A 16,965-nucleotide genomic window follows, 5' to 3' on the forward strand; every position below is an offset into this window, starting at 1 on the left:
TAGAAACATAGAAACATAGAAACATAGAAACATAGAAACATAGAAACATAGAAACATAGAAACATAGAAACATAGAAACATAGAAACATAGAAACATAGAAACATAGAAACATAGAAGTCTGACAGCAGAAAAAGACTTCATGGTGCATCTAGTCTGCCCTTATACTATTTTCTGTATTTTATCTTAGGATGAATATATGTTTATCCCAGGCATGTTTAAATTCAATTACTGTGGATTTATCTACCACGTCTGCTGGAAGTTTGTTCCAAGGATCTACTACTCTTTCAGTAAAATAATATTTTCTCATGTTGCTTTTGATCTTTCCCCCAACTAACCTCAGATTGTGTCCTCTTGTTCTTGTGTACACTTTCCTATTAAAAACACTTCCCTCCTGGACCTTATTTAACCCTTTGACATATTTAAATGTTTCGATCATGTCCCCCCTTTTCCTTCTGTCCTCCAGACTATACAGATTGAGTTCATTAAGTCTTTCCTGATACGTTTTATGCTTAAGACCTTCCACCATTCTTGTAGCCCGTCTTTGGACCCGTTCAATTTTGTCAATATCTTTTTGTAGGTGAGGTCTCCAGAACTGAACACAGTATTCCAAATGGGGTCTCACCAGCGCTCTATATAAGGGGATCATAATCTCCCTCTTCCTGCTTGTTATATAAGCTTCCTGAAACCCCAGAGTGCAAAAAAAACACCCAACAGGCAAAACGGAAGTCAATTTTTCTGAACTTCTGGTTTGTCTGTTTGGCCATTTTTCCACCATCCCAGGCTTCCGTGAGGCCTGTTTAACCTCCCTTAAAATATTGCTGGGAGCATATCAAGGGAAAAACTTCATGCCCATCATTGAAATTCCAGGGGCCGATGAGATATAGATTGAAGAAACAAAGGAAAACACACTAAATCCTTTAACAAAACAGTTGATTCTTTCTTGTCTTTTCTTCTTCATTTTACTTAAATACATCCTTTGCTTTTATTATTCACCCTGCTATATTAATGGGATTATTGAACACTTAATGGTGAAAAAGGAATTGCACACAGATGCAACCATCCTTAGCCTTTGTTGCAGACTCAACTCGTGGTCTGAAGGGAAAAAAACACACCCGAGCCCTGCCTATTCCACATTCTCCATTCCTCAACCCGAAAGAGGTAATTGCATGACAATTAGATTAATATCTCTTACATACTTATTAAACTCAATAAGTGGCCCTGTGCAAACAATTGATATTTAATTAACATTATCATCCTACTAAGTTTTAATTAAAAGTTCATTTAAACACACCTCCCATGTTATCACTCACACTAATGCAAGTTTGTTTTATTTTTCCTCTCCCACAAATGTGTTTTGTGTTGTGCCATTTGTCAGTTCAAGCGGCAGATGCCACTTTTGAGATATTTTCCCAGGCAGCCATTGGCTCGAGCGACAAACAGGCAGGGAAAAATTCTTCTGCCTCTTTCTTTCAACAGGCCTCCCTCACTTGAGTCTGATGAAAAGGAAGTTGCTTTGAAAGTGTTGAAGTGGAAGGTTCTTGCTCTCTTGGCCATGTCAGAGTCAAGGGATAAATATGGTTTTCGTTTTTCTTTCTAGTAATTTTTCTCCTCCAAAGCAGTGCTGTTCTGCTTGATTGCGATAGGAATTAATTAACCAACAGGCTTGTTGCCCTAGCCCAATTGATGGTGAACCTTTTTTCCCTCGGGTGCCAAAAGAATGTGGTTGGGTGCTATCACACATGCGTGAGTGCCCACATCCATAATTTCAATGCCTGGGGAGGGTGAAAGCATCTTCCCCTACCCCCCCCCCCCGGAGGCCCTCTGGAGGCCAGAAATGGTCTGTTTCTCAACTTCTGATTGTTGTGGTTAGCTCTGGCCCAGCTCCTGCCCCAAGGACTGTGGATGTGGGGGAGACATCCACATGCCGCAGGCCTGTTTTGCCCCCGGTGGAATCTGATGATGAAGGCTCCTCTGACCAAGAAGACATGAGTGACAGGGAGGAGGAGAGTGTAGCAGACAGCTCAGAAGGAGACCAATTATCTATCTCCTCCTTGGATTCAGAACAAGAGTTAATGATACAGCCACGCATGTGGAGAGCGATGCATAGGCAGCCACAACTGAGAGATTATTATAAAAGAAAATGAAGCCACCTGTGGTTGGGTGGGGCTGTGGTAATTAGTGAGGCTGCTATAAATAGCAGCATGTGGGTTTGGCCATTGTGGAGGATTATCTGATCGTTGTGTTTCGTGCCTGTCTTGCTGACTTAGACCTCTGTGTATTGATTTTTCCCTGCTTTGAAACTAAAGCAAAGTAAAGTGTGTTTCACTTTGTGAAAGAAGAAGGACTTATTCTGCAAGCTAAGTATCACAGAACTGATAAGGGACTTGTACAAACTACCAGTTTGTTTGGAGACAAGTGCTCTTTGCTATACGAAAAGAGTGCTTAGTTTATTTGAATTTTCTTTATAAAGAACATTATTTTGAATTTTCAAACGTGTGTGTGTCTGAAATTTCTACCTGTGAATTTTCGGGAGGATTATACCAGAGAACCCGACAGAACACTGATGGGCCCAGTAGGCTCATGTTTCACCCTCCCCAGGCTTCAAAGGCTTCCTCTGAGCCAGGGAAGGGTAAAAACACCCTCTCCCATCCCCCAGAGACTCTCTGGAAGCCAATAACGCCCTCCCAGAGCCTCTGTGTGAGCCAAAAATCCACTGGCCGGCACACACATGCATGTTGGAGCTGAGCTAGGCCAATGGCTCACATGCCAGCAGATATGGCTCTACATGCCACCTCTGCAACCTATGCCATAGGTTCGCCATCGCTACCCTAGCCTGACATTGTGGGCTGAGAGAAAAGAACTGGACCAAAGTCATCCCGTTGGCTTTCATGCCTAAGGTAGGACTAGAACTCCCAGTCTCCCGGTCACCCAGTGACTTTCATACCTAGCATGTCTTTTTTGACTTGGGTGATGACCAATTTTGGATGGTCAATGAACTGCTGTAAGTCAAGGACTACATTAATCACCCAAGAATCTGCTACTAGGATCAAAGAGATACTAAAATGTCTAGATTCTAAGTATCTGAAACGGTTCTTGGATGTTCTGTTTTTATTATTATTATTATTATTATTATTATTATTATTATTATCATTATTATTATTATATTGATGGTCTTTGACTGTAATAAAGGTCTATTTATTATACCTAAGGCGAGATTAGAATTCACCATCTCCTGGTGACTGCCCAAAAGTCACCCACCCGGCTTTCAAGCCAAAGGTGGGACTAGAACTCACCATCTCCTGGTTATTGGTCCAAAGTCACCCAAACAGCTTTCACACCAAAGGTGGGACTAGAATTTACAGCCTTGCAGTCAAACTGGCTGTCTTGCCCATGGATTTGTGTGTGTGTGTGTGTGAGAGAGAGAGAAATGATATCCTGCCTTTCATTATATGATTGTCCGTCAAGTACTCTGTAGCCTTTCCTGGTTGTCCTTCAACCCCAAAAAGAAGATCTCCAGAGCTTTCCCAGTAACACCAGTGCTGTATCATAGATTTGGAAGCAGCCATTTAACCTGTCTTTTAGTTCTTTTGGCTTTCTAATTTGACCTCTATGTTAAACCACTTTAGAGGGATGGATTGTACAAGTTTTGGTGGAGCAAAAAAAATCTAATATTTTCGTAAACACCCATTTCTAGTGGATTTGCTTGATCTTTGTTTAATCTTCTAGACCAGTAGTTCTCAACCATTGGTCCGCGGACTCTTGGAGACCACAATGTCATCATAATGGGTCCACAAAGGTTTCATCAAAAGCTTGATTAAGTTCTAGTGCTTTAAACCTTGAGTTACATCTTGGTGGTCCACAGCCACAAAAGGTATTTAAAGGGGGTCCATGGTGAAGAAAGGAGGACCACTGTTGTAGATTATTCCATGATGAAGTTCTAGTGCTTTAAACCTAGAGTTACATCTTGGTGGTCCACAGCCACAAAAGGTATTTAAAGGGGGTCCATGGTGAAGAAAGGAGGACCACTGTTGTAGATTATTCCATGATGAAGTTCTAGTGCTTTAAACCTAGAGTTACATCTTGGTGGTCCACAGCCACAAAAGGTATTTAAAGGGGGTCCATGGTGAAGAAAGGAGGACCACTGTTGTAGATTATTCCATGATGAAGTTCTAGTGCTTTAAACCTAGAGTTACATCTTGGTGGTCCACAGCCACAAAAGGTATTTAAAGGGGGTCCATGGTGAAGAAAGGAGGACCACTGTTGTAGATTATTCCATGATGAAGTTCTAGTGCTTTAAACCTAGAGTTACATCTTGGTGGTCCACAGCCACAAAAGGTATTTAAAGGGGGTCCATGGTGAAGAAAAAGTTGAGGACCACTGTTGTAGATTATTTCACATTTCAACTCCTCTCCATTCCTTGACTAGAATCCCGGATGTGTTATTGGACTTATATCCTACATCCAAACACATCTGGGGCTATTTAAGTGGCAAAAACTATTCTGATGTACTGTATTTCAGAGAAATAAAAAGTTAATTGGTTAAAAATGTTAAATAAAAAGAGAAATAAAAAGTTGGAGAATTCTCCCACTTAACCTGATATGCTAAATAGGTCATAGCAATACAATGTGAACTGCAAAGCATTATTTTAATATACATAAACACACACTTACGCACAGAGAGAGATATACAAATGGCAGGCTTTTTATGGTATTAAATAACAGTAGCTTCTTCCTTTTAATTGCAGATAGGGTGTAGCCTAATACGCAGAAGGCTAATTTGTTTATATTAGCAGAATGGGTCAACTGCTTCAAACACAGACTGCTGAACTCCAGTAGATTGCATTACCCCATTTAAATAAATAGGGGTAATTTGTCAATGTCATCTTAGCTTCAATATTTTACTTTTCACTTCCCAAGAAATGGTACTGCCGATTAAATGACCTCTCCTTTCTTCCCTTTTCCTTCTCCCACCTCCTTGAATCTCCTAAGGAATGGCAAACGGTTCTCTAAAGTATTTTAGTCTTATTCCAAAGCAAAAGGCAAATGTATTTCATTGTCATGCCTTGCCAATAATAATCCAGCTGCACTGAATCCAGTTCAGTTCAATCCAATGAAACACAGACTTATAAAATGTGGAGCTGTGCGTAGTTTAGACCCTATTGTGGCTGGATTGGCAAAAACTCTCCAGGTTTTTAGATAGATGTCCTCCAAGCTTTACTACCACATTGTCTGTCTAATCCTGCCTTGAAGCTGTCAAGGCTGACAGCTGTCACGACCTCTTCTGGAAGTGAATTCCACAAACCAACAACCCTCTGGGTGACGTATCAGAAGACAAGGCAAGAAACAATGGTTGGAAACTAATCAAAGAGAGAAGCAACTTGGAATTAAAGAGAAACCTCCTGACAGTGAGGACAATTAACTAGTGGAATGGCTTGCCTTCAGAAATTATGGGTGCTCCATCACTAGTTTTAAGAATAGACCGGAGAGTCATTTGTCTGAGATTGTATAGGTTCTCCTACTTGAGCAGAGGGCTTGACTAGAAGACCTCCAAGATCCATTCCAGCTTCTATTCTATTCTGTTCTGTTCTAAATTCTATTCTATTCTATTCTATTCTATTCTATTCTATTCCATTCCATTCCATTCCAGCTGACATTGGAACATCATCTTTCGGCTGTGGCGAGGAGGGCGTTTGCCCAGGTTCGCCTGGTGCACCAGGTGCGGCCCTATTTGGACAGGGAGTCATTGCTCACGGTCACTCATGCCCTCATCACCTCGAGGTTCGATTATTGCAACGCTCTCTACATGGGGCTACCTTTGAAAAGTGTTCGGAAACTTCAGATCGTGCAGAACGCAGCAGCGAGAGCCATCGTGGGGCTTCCAAGATTCGCCCACGTTTCTTCAACACTCCATGGCTTGCATTGGCTGCTGATCAGTTTCCGGTCACAATTCAAAATTTAAAGCCCTACATGGAATTGGACCAGATTACCTCCGGAACCACCTGCTACCACACGAATCCCAGAGTTGGCCTTCTCCGGGTCCCGTTGACTAAACAATGTCGTTTGGAGGGCCCCAGGGGAAGAGCCTTCTCTGTGGCGGCCCCTGCCCTCTGGAACCAACTCCCCACGGAGATTAGAATTGCCCCCACCCTCCCTGTCTTTTGTAAACTACTCAAGACTCACTTATACCGCCAGGCATGGGGGAGTTGAGATATTCCTTCCCCCTAGGCCATTACAAGTTATGCATGGTATGTTTGTGTGTATGTTTGGTTTTATAATAAGGGTTTTTAGTTGTTTTTTATTATTGGATTGTTCATGTTGTTTTATCATTGTTGTTAGCTGCCCCGAGTCTACGGAGAGGGGCGGCATACAAATCCAATAAATAATAATAATAATAATAATAATAATAATTATTATTATTATTATTATTATTATTATTATTATTATTCCATTCCCCACAATCAAACTGGACTTTTGCTAAATTCTACATGATTACATGCACGACAACCAATTTAAACCTACATGCCACTCATTTTTCAACATCCCAGGGAACAGGAATGTTAGGTTTTGAGATCTATGCCAAGGCGTACAAAATATATATTTGAAATCCTTAATTTTTAGTTTGAAAGGGTGAAAATCGCCTCCGTTTCTCTCCATGATTACTGAAATTGAAAGAAAACAAGCTGCTTATTTATTTCTTGTGGCTGTCTTATTTATTTGAATGCTCAGCTTTGTTTTGATTGCTTCACGGTGGCTGTTGCTATTTTTTTTTCCCTGACACATGAATTATTTTAATTTGATTTTATTGTAAACTGTCCCGGGAGTCATCATGTCTGAAAAACACTCTATAAATATAGCAAAGTAAGTGGCAGTGCAATCCAATCCAGTATAATTGTTATTTGCTTAAAACCAAAGGTGAGTGCAAGTTGCACAACAGTTATATAATCAAGTTAAATTAATTCCATGGCACATTAGATCCCTATATATTAGTCTGTCTGATTTTAACCATAGGTTCACACAAAAAAATGTTTCTCTGTACAAGGGGTGTCAAACTCAAGGCCCACAAGCTTGACCTGGTGCCTCTGTCAGTGAAAATGCAGCTTGGGAGGGCCACATGAAACCCCCCCCTCGGGCTCCAATTTCAGCTGTGAGGGCCTCCTGCAGCCCTCTGCCAGCTAAATGGAGCTCCATTTTCACCGACAGAGGGCTGCAGGAAACTAAAACGGGGCAGCAGAGGTCTAGCAGAACAAACCGAAAACAAAACAAAAGGAGAAGTATTCCCTCTTTTTGCATTTGAGCATGCAAAAAAGGGACAGGAAAGAAGAATTTAAAAAAAAGGAAAGACAATGAAAAAGAAGGGAAGATTAAAGAGAGCAAGGAAGGGACAATAAGGAAAGAGGGGAAGGAAGAAGAAAGGAGAATGAAGAGGGAGGAGAAAGAAGAGAAGGAAGGAAGGAAGGAAGGAAGGAAGGAAGGAAGGAAGAAAGAAAGAAAGAAAAGAAGGAAGGTTATAATGAGAGAGAAGGAGAGTCTCAAGGATGTCCTGGCTTAGCACTTGACCAACACAGGTGCTCCCAACACGACTGACATCAAGTTGGCCATGGCCACCCCAGACCCACAAGGTCAAATATAACCCTGATGCAGCAGTGTGACACCTCATTCTACATTCCAAAGGATATATATTTGTCCCAACTCTGATGAAAAATTAGATAAGGATTTCCTGAAGCCTGGGGAAGGTAAAAATGGCCTCCCTCCACCATCCTCCAGAAGGCTGAATATCAGCTAGCAAGTGCGCACACGCATGCTGAAGTTGACATAGGGCAACACCTCACGTGCCCTCAGATATAACTCCACATACTACTGGTGGCACACGTGCCATAGGTTCGCTATCATGGTATACGGTTTTCGGCCTATGGATTAGAAGACCTCCATCATCCCACCAAGCTCTGTTATGCTGTTATTCCATCTCCGTTGGGGATCCCAGGCCCACTGATAAAACCACGTCTTCTTTTGCACAAACCCCAACGTTCAGTGACAAAACAAAACCGTAAGTGACAGCCAAAGTTGTCATTTGCTTCCCATCTGAGTTGTCACAAGTCACAGCTGCTGTGGTACCTCAGGGTCAGAATTGAAAAATAAAAATATGTCGCAGGACTGTTAGAGCTGCGTTTCTTTCAGAAGCTACCCAGCCCAACCAACCAGTCACAGCCCAAAACATCATAAACGGAAGTCTCTGAAAGTAAAATATTTACTTCTTTTGTAGCAAAAACACTATCTATTTACACTATAACAATTTCACTAGACGACACTCTTACAATATTACTACAAACCATCCAAAACAAGCCACAAGCCACACCTATGCAAAGGTGCATTACATCTTATACATTTGTCCACCAATCGGATTGTAGCACATTCTGTAGATTCAAGGTGACTCGGCATTCTTTCCTTGTTACAGTCATTACAGTAATTATACTCCTCCTTCCTGCATTTGGAATATTACATCAGGTCAATACCAACCCACGACTCCACTTCTTTCCTCTTTCTTTACACTCAACCTTCTCAAGAAGGTCCATCAGATCATCTTTCCTGCAAATGCTTAACTGAGTTTCTTGATTAGGCAGGGAAAGTCTTTTTGATGTGCCTCTTATAATCAGTCAGGCTCATTCAAAACAACCGAAATGAAGGTGATTCGGGGGCTCTTTCACAGGGGCGGGGGAAATCTTTGGTATAAATCACAGATTTTCGCTCAGATGGTCTTAGACTGCTTCTCCAAACAGGTTTGGCCGTACCAACGGAGAGGGGGGTTGATGCAGAGGGTGATCTATTCACTGTGTATAAAACCTTTTGCTCTTTGACATCAACTTCTTTCAACGGGGGAAAAAAATCCCTTCTGCCCCCTCCCTCAATGTTTTCCCCACCCTTCTCTGATTGAAGCAAACTTAAACCATATTCCCTTTCACACACACACAAAAAAGCAAAATGTGTTGAACATGTGGCTTCGGAAGAAACATTGAGGAGGAGGGGGAGAGAGAGGGAGGAAAGGGAACCAATGCATGTGGGTTGACCTCTTTGACAAGAAGATTCTTTCTAAGTCAAATCTCCAGAGAAGGACCATTAAAGACCCAAAGCTGAGGAGCACAGGAAAAAAGGGGCGAAGCCCTGTTAGATCAATCCCCCCGCTCCCCAGCCCAGTGGAAACTGGGACGGTAGAACAACTGATATTCAATCCGGACTTACAAAATCTCCCATTGAGTGTCCTGCCCAGGAACTCGGATATCAGGATGCTTGTTTAGCGGATAAAAGTGTAACTTTAGAAATTGGCAGGAACTCTGTGTGCTTGGCCACCTGTATGCTCAGCCAGATATGGTAAAAAGGCTCAGGACGTTATTATTATACTTTTTTCCCCTCTCTCTTTTTGGAAGCACGTTCCCTTTCATTTCTTTAAACTTCCAGGTTCAAAAGAAACATTTGTATAAAGCGTACTCAAGACCAACTCTGAGATGCATTGAGTCAGCTAGCTGATGAAAACCCCTTCTTTGTTTTCCTATTGCTAAAATAACATTTCTGAGGTTTGGGGGGAGGTTGGTCTCCCTTTTCTTCTTTTGGCTGGGAAAACAAAGCTGGCGGAAAGGGATGGAGAAAATCTATCTATCTATCTATCTATCTATCTATCTATCTACCTACCTACCTTCTATCTATCTATCTATCTATCTATCTATCTATCTATCTATCTATCTATCTATCTATCTATCTATCTATCTAGAACAAACTTCCAGCAGACGTGGTAGATAAATCCACAGTAACTGAATTTAAACATGCCTGGGATAAACATATATCCATCCTAAGATAAAATACAGAAAATAGTATAAGGGCAGACTAGATGGACCATGAGGTCTTTTTCTGCCGTCAGACTTATATGTTTCTATGTTATCTATCTATCTATCTATCTATCTATCTATCTATCTATCTATCTATCTATCTATCTATCTATCTAGTTATCTATCCATCCATCCATCCATCCATCCATCTATCTAATCTAGTTATCTAGTTATCTATCTATCTATCTATCTATCTATCTATCTATCTATCTATCTATCTATCTATCTATCTAGTTATCTATCCATCCATCCATCCATCCATCCATCCATCTATCTAATCTAGTTATCTATCTAGTTATCTATCTATCTATCTATCTATCTATCTATCTATCTATCTATCTATCTATCTATCTAATCTAGCTATCTAACTATCTAGTTATCTAGCTATCTAGCTATCTCTATCAGCCATCATGCTTTGGAAAAAGACATGGAGGGTTTAATGAGGTGCTTCGTGCATCTTTCTACACATTGCAAAGCAAGACTCACAAAAGATTTTCAGAGCCCTACAACTTCCTGGGTTGTCAAGAGCCCGTATGATGGGCAGGTCAAGCTTCAAGGGACCCTAGGATTCAGCTCCGATTGTCCAGAATTGGCTCCGATCTTGTTCCCTCATTTGGATTAATGCATTCAAGCCTAGGAATTGAGTTTACAATAGCGGGTTTTTCTAGAGCGCTTTTAAAATTCATTTTTATGCAGCCGATATGGCAACGCAAGCCATGTTGGCATATAAATTAGGCCACCTACCGCTTACAACTCATCTAAGCGTCAGCTGCTCTCCATATTGTGGGGATAACTATTTGGAAAGGGCTCTCTAGAAACAAAAGAGGGAAATAAACACAATCTTTATTTTCAAATCAGAGATTTGGATTCCGGCCCATAGAAGCCCTTTAAAAAAGAAAAAAAAACCTTCCATACAGGGATTGAGAAATTCTATATCGATTGTTAAACCCCTTCCTAATGCTGATTTTCAGCCCTATCTTTTTAAAAAATATATATATTTTATTCTAACAAACAGAATTACAGGGAGAATCAGCATTTGTGAATTGAGACAGTTGTGGTAAATGTCACCTTGTCATAACAATAAGAGAAAAGTTATTTTGGATTTTTATTTTTTTTAAGCAAGCGAAATGTTAAGAATCAAAACTGGGCAACCTTCTGGAGGCTAATCAATTTAATTTCCAGGTCCCCCTCAACTTATAACAGCTCATTTAGTGTCTGCTTGAAGTCAACGGCACTAAAAAATGTGGCTTATTTATTTGTTGCATTTATTTATTTATTCATTTGTTTGTTTGTTTGTTTATTTGTTGCATTTGTTTGTTTGTTTGTGTTTGTTTGTTTGTTCGTTCGTTCTTTCGTTCGTTCTTTCGTTCGTTCGTTCGTTCGTTCGTTCATTTATTTATTTATTTATTTATTTGTTGCGCTTGTTTGTTTGTTTGTTTGTTTGTTTGTTCGTTCGTTCGTTCGTTCCTTCATTCATTCATTCTTTTATTTACTTACTTACTTATTTATTTATTTATTTATTTGTTGCATTTGTTTGTTTGTTTGTTTGTTTGTTCGTTCGTTCGTTCGTTCGTTCCTTCCTTCCTTCCTTCATTCATTCATTCATTCATTTATTTATTTGACTTCTATGTCGCCCAATCCTGAAGGACTCAGGGCAGCTTACAAAATAATATAATAAATACAAAAAGATGCAAGCAATAAAAAGAAGTTGAATATAATATATCTAAAACTAAACCCCGTAATAAAACTAATCTATATATTAAAAAAAAAAACCAGTCATAATCCTAAGCATACACACCAGTTTGGCCATGAAAGATATACAATTCATGGCCCCGCAGGCCTGCCGGCAAAGAGAGGTTTTCGTGGCCTTGCAGAAGGCCAGTAGGGTGGGAGCAGTATGGACATCGGGGGGTAGTTGGTTCCATAGAGCCGGGGCAGCCGCAGAGAAGGCCCTCCCCTGCAGTTCTGCCAACCTGCATTGTTTAGTCGACGGGACCTGGAGGAGGCCAACTCGGTTTGCTCTTATTGGTCTCTGGGAGGTATGTGGCAGGAGGGGTCCCTTAAAGAGTCTGGTTCTGAGTAGTGATGGGCGAACCCAACGGTGTTCAGGTTCGGCAAGTTTGGACAAACTTTACGCAAAATTCGGCCGAACCGGAACCTTTTGCAACCATCTGACAAGCAAAATCAATGGCGAAGCCAAAATCACTTAACGATGTTGCTAACTTAACAACTGCAATGATTTCACTGAACAGACTCCCTTAAGTAATGTCTCACTTATATATAACTGTAATTATGAATTATGATAGTCTGCAGTCTGTATTGGTCCTCAGTTTGCATTGGTTGCCGATCAGTTTCCGGTCACAATTCAAAGTGTTGGTCATCACCTATAAAGCCCTTCATGGCACCGGACCAGGTTATCTACGAGACCGCCTTCTGCCGCATGAATCCCAGCGACCGGTTAGGTCCCACAGAGTTGGTCTCCTCCGGGTCACGTCAACTAAACAATGTTGTTTGGCGGGACCCAGAGGAAGAGCCTTCTCTGTGGCGGCTCCGACCCTCTGGAGTCAGCTCCCTCCAGAGATTAGAACTGCCCCCACCCTCCTTGCCTTTCGTAAACTCCTCAAAACCCAACTCTGTCGTCAAGCGTGGGGGAACTGAAACATCTCCCCCTGCCTATGTAGTTTTCTGTGTATTATATGACTGTATGTATGTTTTTTATATATTGGGGTTTCTTGTTTTTTAGACTTTTAAAATGTATTATTGTTATTTTAGATTCTACCTATTAGATTTGTCATTGTATATTGTTTTTATCATTGCTGTGAGCCACCCCGAGTCTACGGAGAGGGGCGGCATACAAATCTAATAAATAATAATAATAATAATCTATATGTCTGTATAAGTTGTGTTTTGTTTTTGTCTTTGTTTGTTTTATGTTATTTGTGTATTTTTCTTAATGTAAATAATTAATAAAGATTATTTTTTGAAAAAGAAATGTCTCATTTAACAGCAGAAATGTTGGGCTCAATAGTGATCATAAGCAAAAGTACTTGTACTTAATTATTATTTTTAATATTTTGATTTAAGTCTTTCCAGTGCTTTAAATAAGTGCATCGAAATACAAATGAATGGGGAGAGGTACAATATAGATATCTCAGAATACAGACAGAAGTAAATTAAAATTAGCAAAATCGTATTTTCTTTTTTAATTAATGAATTATCAGCTGACATGCATCACGCTACGCATGTAACTTAGTTATAGAATCAGTCCATTTTCTAAGTTCTCATCATACACTAAGTATCAAGGAAACAACTAGGCTTTTTTCACACAAATGCTAAAGCCACTATCGCTCCTCCTCACTCCAAAAACCCCATGGTGTTCAAAATAATCAAGCTTATTCATTGCGCAAATGAAACCATTATGTTTTTAATTAACCATTTTAAAGTATGGTCTGTTAAAATACACTTTGAGCTAATCTTTAACAGGATTGTTATGAGACTTAAACAACCTGCGTGGGGAGAGAACTAATTTTATTTGTTCTAATTTCCTGGATGAAAGACATAACGTAAATCTAAACAAAAACTTTCCTAGATGTTGCCGCTATAGACTAATGAGGTTATTATCCTGGGAGGGAAATGTTTTGGCCTATATCAGTGATGGCGAACCTATGGCACGGGTGCCACAGGTGGTACATGGAGCATATCTTTTTTTTTCGGTATAAAGTTTTTTATTTTTCTCCACCATGACATAAAACAATATATGGTTATAAACACAACAACAATGCTTAAAATCAATCATATACAAACTTTTATTTTCTCATTACTCGCTCCATGGAAGGTCTTATCTCTCTTCCTGTATAAAATTTTCTGTTAATTTTATACATTATTAGCAATTCTTAAAATTCTAAATTAATTTTTTCCCTCACCGTCTTACTACTGAAGGTTACAACAACGTAAAGAATAATAAATCTCTTTTATCTAAATTTAATCTTATATCATATAGTTACTCGCTCCATGGAGGGTCTTATCTCTCCCCCCATATAAAGTTTTCTATTAATTTTATACATTATTAGCAATTCTTAAAATTCTAAATTAATTTTTCCCCTCACCGTCTTACTACTGAAGGTCACAACAATGTAAAGAATAATAAATCTCTTTTATCTAAATTTAATCTTATATCATATAGTTGATTAAAAATTATCTCTCTATATATGTATATTTTAGTAAAAGAAACTATTCATAATATTTAACCTACATCGTAAAATAAAGTTCTATATGTTTAAATCTAAACAATAAGTAAATTTTGTATTATATCATTATATAGTTACTACCACCATTTCTCATCTTTGCCATCTGGCTTGCAAAGCTTGAATCATATTCACTTGTTTCCATTTTTCCAAAATTAACCAATTATTTATTTATTTATTAGATTTGTATGCTGCCCCTCTCCGAAGATTCGGGGCAGCTCACAACAGCAATAAAAACAATATAGCAGTGGAACAAATCTAATATTAAAAACATATAAAACCTTATCATTATTTAAAAAACCAAACAGCACATTCATACCAAACATAAAACAAAGTATAAAAAAGCCTGGGGGAAAGGTGTCTCAACTCCCCCATGCCTGGGGTATAATTTATTTTATTATTTATTTATTAATCAGATTTGTATGCCGCCCCTCTCCGCAGACTCGGGGCGGCTAACAGCAATAATAATACAATGTAAACAAATCTAATATTTAAGTTAATTTAAAACCCCAATTTAGAAACCAATCATACATACTGACATACCATGCATAAATTTTATAAGCCTAGGGGGAGGGAAGTCTCAATTCCCCCTTGCCTGATGACAGAGGTGGGTTTTAAAGAGCTTACGAAAGGCAAGGAGAGTGGGGGCAACTCTGATATCTGGGGGGAGTTGGTTCCAAAGGGTCGGGGCCGCCACAGAGAAGGCTCTTCCCCTGGGTCCCGCCAAACGACATTGTTTAGTTGACGGAACCCGGAGAAGGCCAACTCTGTGGGACCTAACTGGTCGCTGGGATTCGTGAGGCAGAAGGTGATCCCGGAGATATTCTGGTCTGTATGTATTAGATAATTACTAATACATACATAATGTATCTCTTAATTTTCTATCCAATCATAAAACTTCCCCCAAATTTTATAATAATCAGAGTCTTGTTTTTCTTTAAGTCAATCTACGCATCTCTGCACAATCCATAATTTTTCTCAAAACTTCCCTTTCTGTTGGTATCCTATTTAAAACATGGAGCATATTTGAGGGCACACAAGGCATTGTCCTATGTCAGCTCCAGTGCACATGGGCACACTGGTCAGCTGATTTTCAGCCTTCTTTTCAGCCGCTTTCACTGGACCTCCTGGACCCTGGGGAAGTTGAAAAACGCCCCAACGGGCCTACTCAGGAATGGTTCAGAGGCTTCAGTGAGGCCTGTCCACATGCGCAGGGGAGGGCAGTAATGCGCAGCCAAAATTTTTACTGCCACACTGCAGGTGTGGCTTATTTTGTGGGTGTGGTTTAATGGTCATGTGACTGTGTAGGAGTGGCTTGCCGGCTATGTGACCAGGTGGGAGTGGCTTGAACAATCATCATCGTTCAAGTGAACTGTTAAGTCCTCGACTTACAATATTACCAGTGTCGCTCGCTGGGGTGACAACTTGCTTCACTTTTAGCTTTTGGGTTGCATGAACTTGCAATATGTTCATCATCAACTTAAGAATATAGCCGTTTTTTAAAAAATAAAATAAGGGGACAGGTGGTAAATAGAAGAAGCATAGAATGATGACAACAACCATCCTCAACTATTTTAAGTAGGTTGGGAAGGGAAGAGAGGGGGGGAAAGTCAGGGGAAGGAAAGGAAATTGGAAAGGAAAAGAAGGGAAGGCTAAGGAATTATGGGAGTTGAAGTCCACAAGTCTTAAAGTGACCATGTTTGAAGACCTATGCTCTACACCAGTGTTTCCCAACCTTGGCAACTTGAAGATATTTGGACTTCAACTCCCAGAATTCCCCAGCTAGCCAGAACCTATGGCACGGGGCGGCATACAAATTTAATAAATTATTATTATTAATTATTATTCCTGGGTCGCCCCCTGCCTCAGGCTGGGTAGCTAGGCGAACAGGTGCTGCCAGAAGCATAAATGCTGCCAGTGCTGCTTCCACCCACGCCGTCTGCTTGCACCTCAGGTGGGAGGTGGCCGCGTGAGGCTGGAGGGGAGCCAGGCAGGAGAGAGGGAAGCTTGTCTGAGGCCAGGAAGGAGGAAAGAGGAAAAAAGCAAGGAGCGCAGACGCAGCAGCAGCAGCAGGGGAAAAAAGGAGAGCCAAATTGAGACAAGTAATCCAGGAAGTGACAGCTGCTGATCCGCTGGAGCTGCGCACACATCTTCATTTCCGCTGGTGGAACTGCGTTCCACCCCATCCTGCCTGCTGCCCACCCCTGGTGGAGGGGGGTTAGTGCAGGGGGTTGTGTGCATGCACAGGGGCAGTGCAGTCAGGCCTGGTTCTGTGAGCGATAGTTCCACCCCAGCCAGTAGTATGAATGAGGGATGATTGATTGTTTTACATTGGGGTTCTTATTTCTACTTTTCTTCATGTTTTAACTGCATTGTACATTTTTTATTGTTGTTTATATTTTATCCTGTAAGCCGGCCTGAGTCTGCAAGGAGAAGGCTGGCCTATAAATAATAATAATAATAATAATAATAATAATAATAATAATAATAACAATAATAATAATGGAAAATGTTCCTACTCTCCATCCATGCCCACTTCTAGGGCAGTGCTTCTCAAATAGTGGGATGTGTTTCCCTGGGGGATTAACAACAACAATAACAACAATAATAATAATAATAACAACAACAACAAACAACAAACAAGAAGAAGAAGAAGAAGAAGAGAAAGAAGAAGAAGAGGAAGAGGAAGAAGAAGAAGAAGTAAAAGAAGTAGAAGAAGAGGAAGAGGAAGAGGAAGAAGAAGAAGAGAAGGAGGAAGAGGAAGAGGAAGAAGAGGAGGAAGAGGAAGAAGAGGAAGAGGAGGAGGAGGAAGAGGAGGAGGAGGAAGAAGAAGAAGAAGAAGAAGA

The sequence above is a fragment of the Erythrolamprus reginae genome, chromosome 8 (genome assembly GCF_031021105.1).
Source record: "Erythrolamprus reginae isolate rEryReg1 chromosome 8, rEryReg1.hap1, whole genome shotgun sequence".
Lineage (NCBI taxonomy): Eukaryota > Metazoa > Chordata > Lepidosauria > Squamata > Dipsadidae > Erythrolamprus > Erythrolamprus reginae.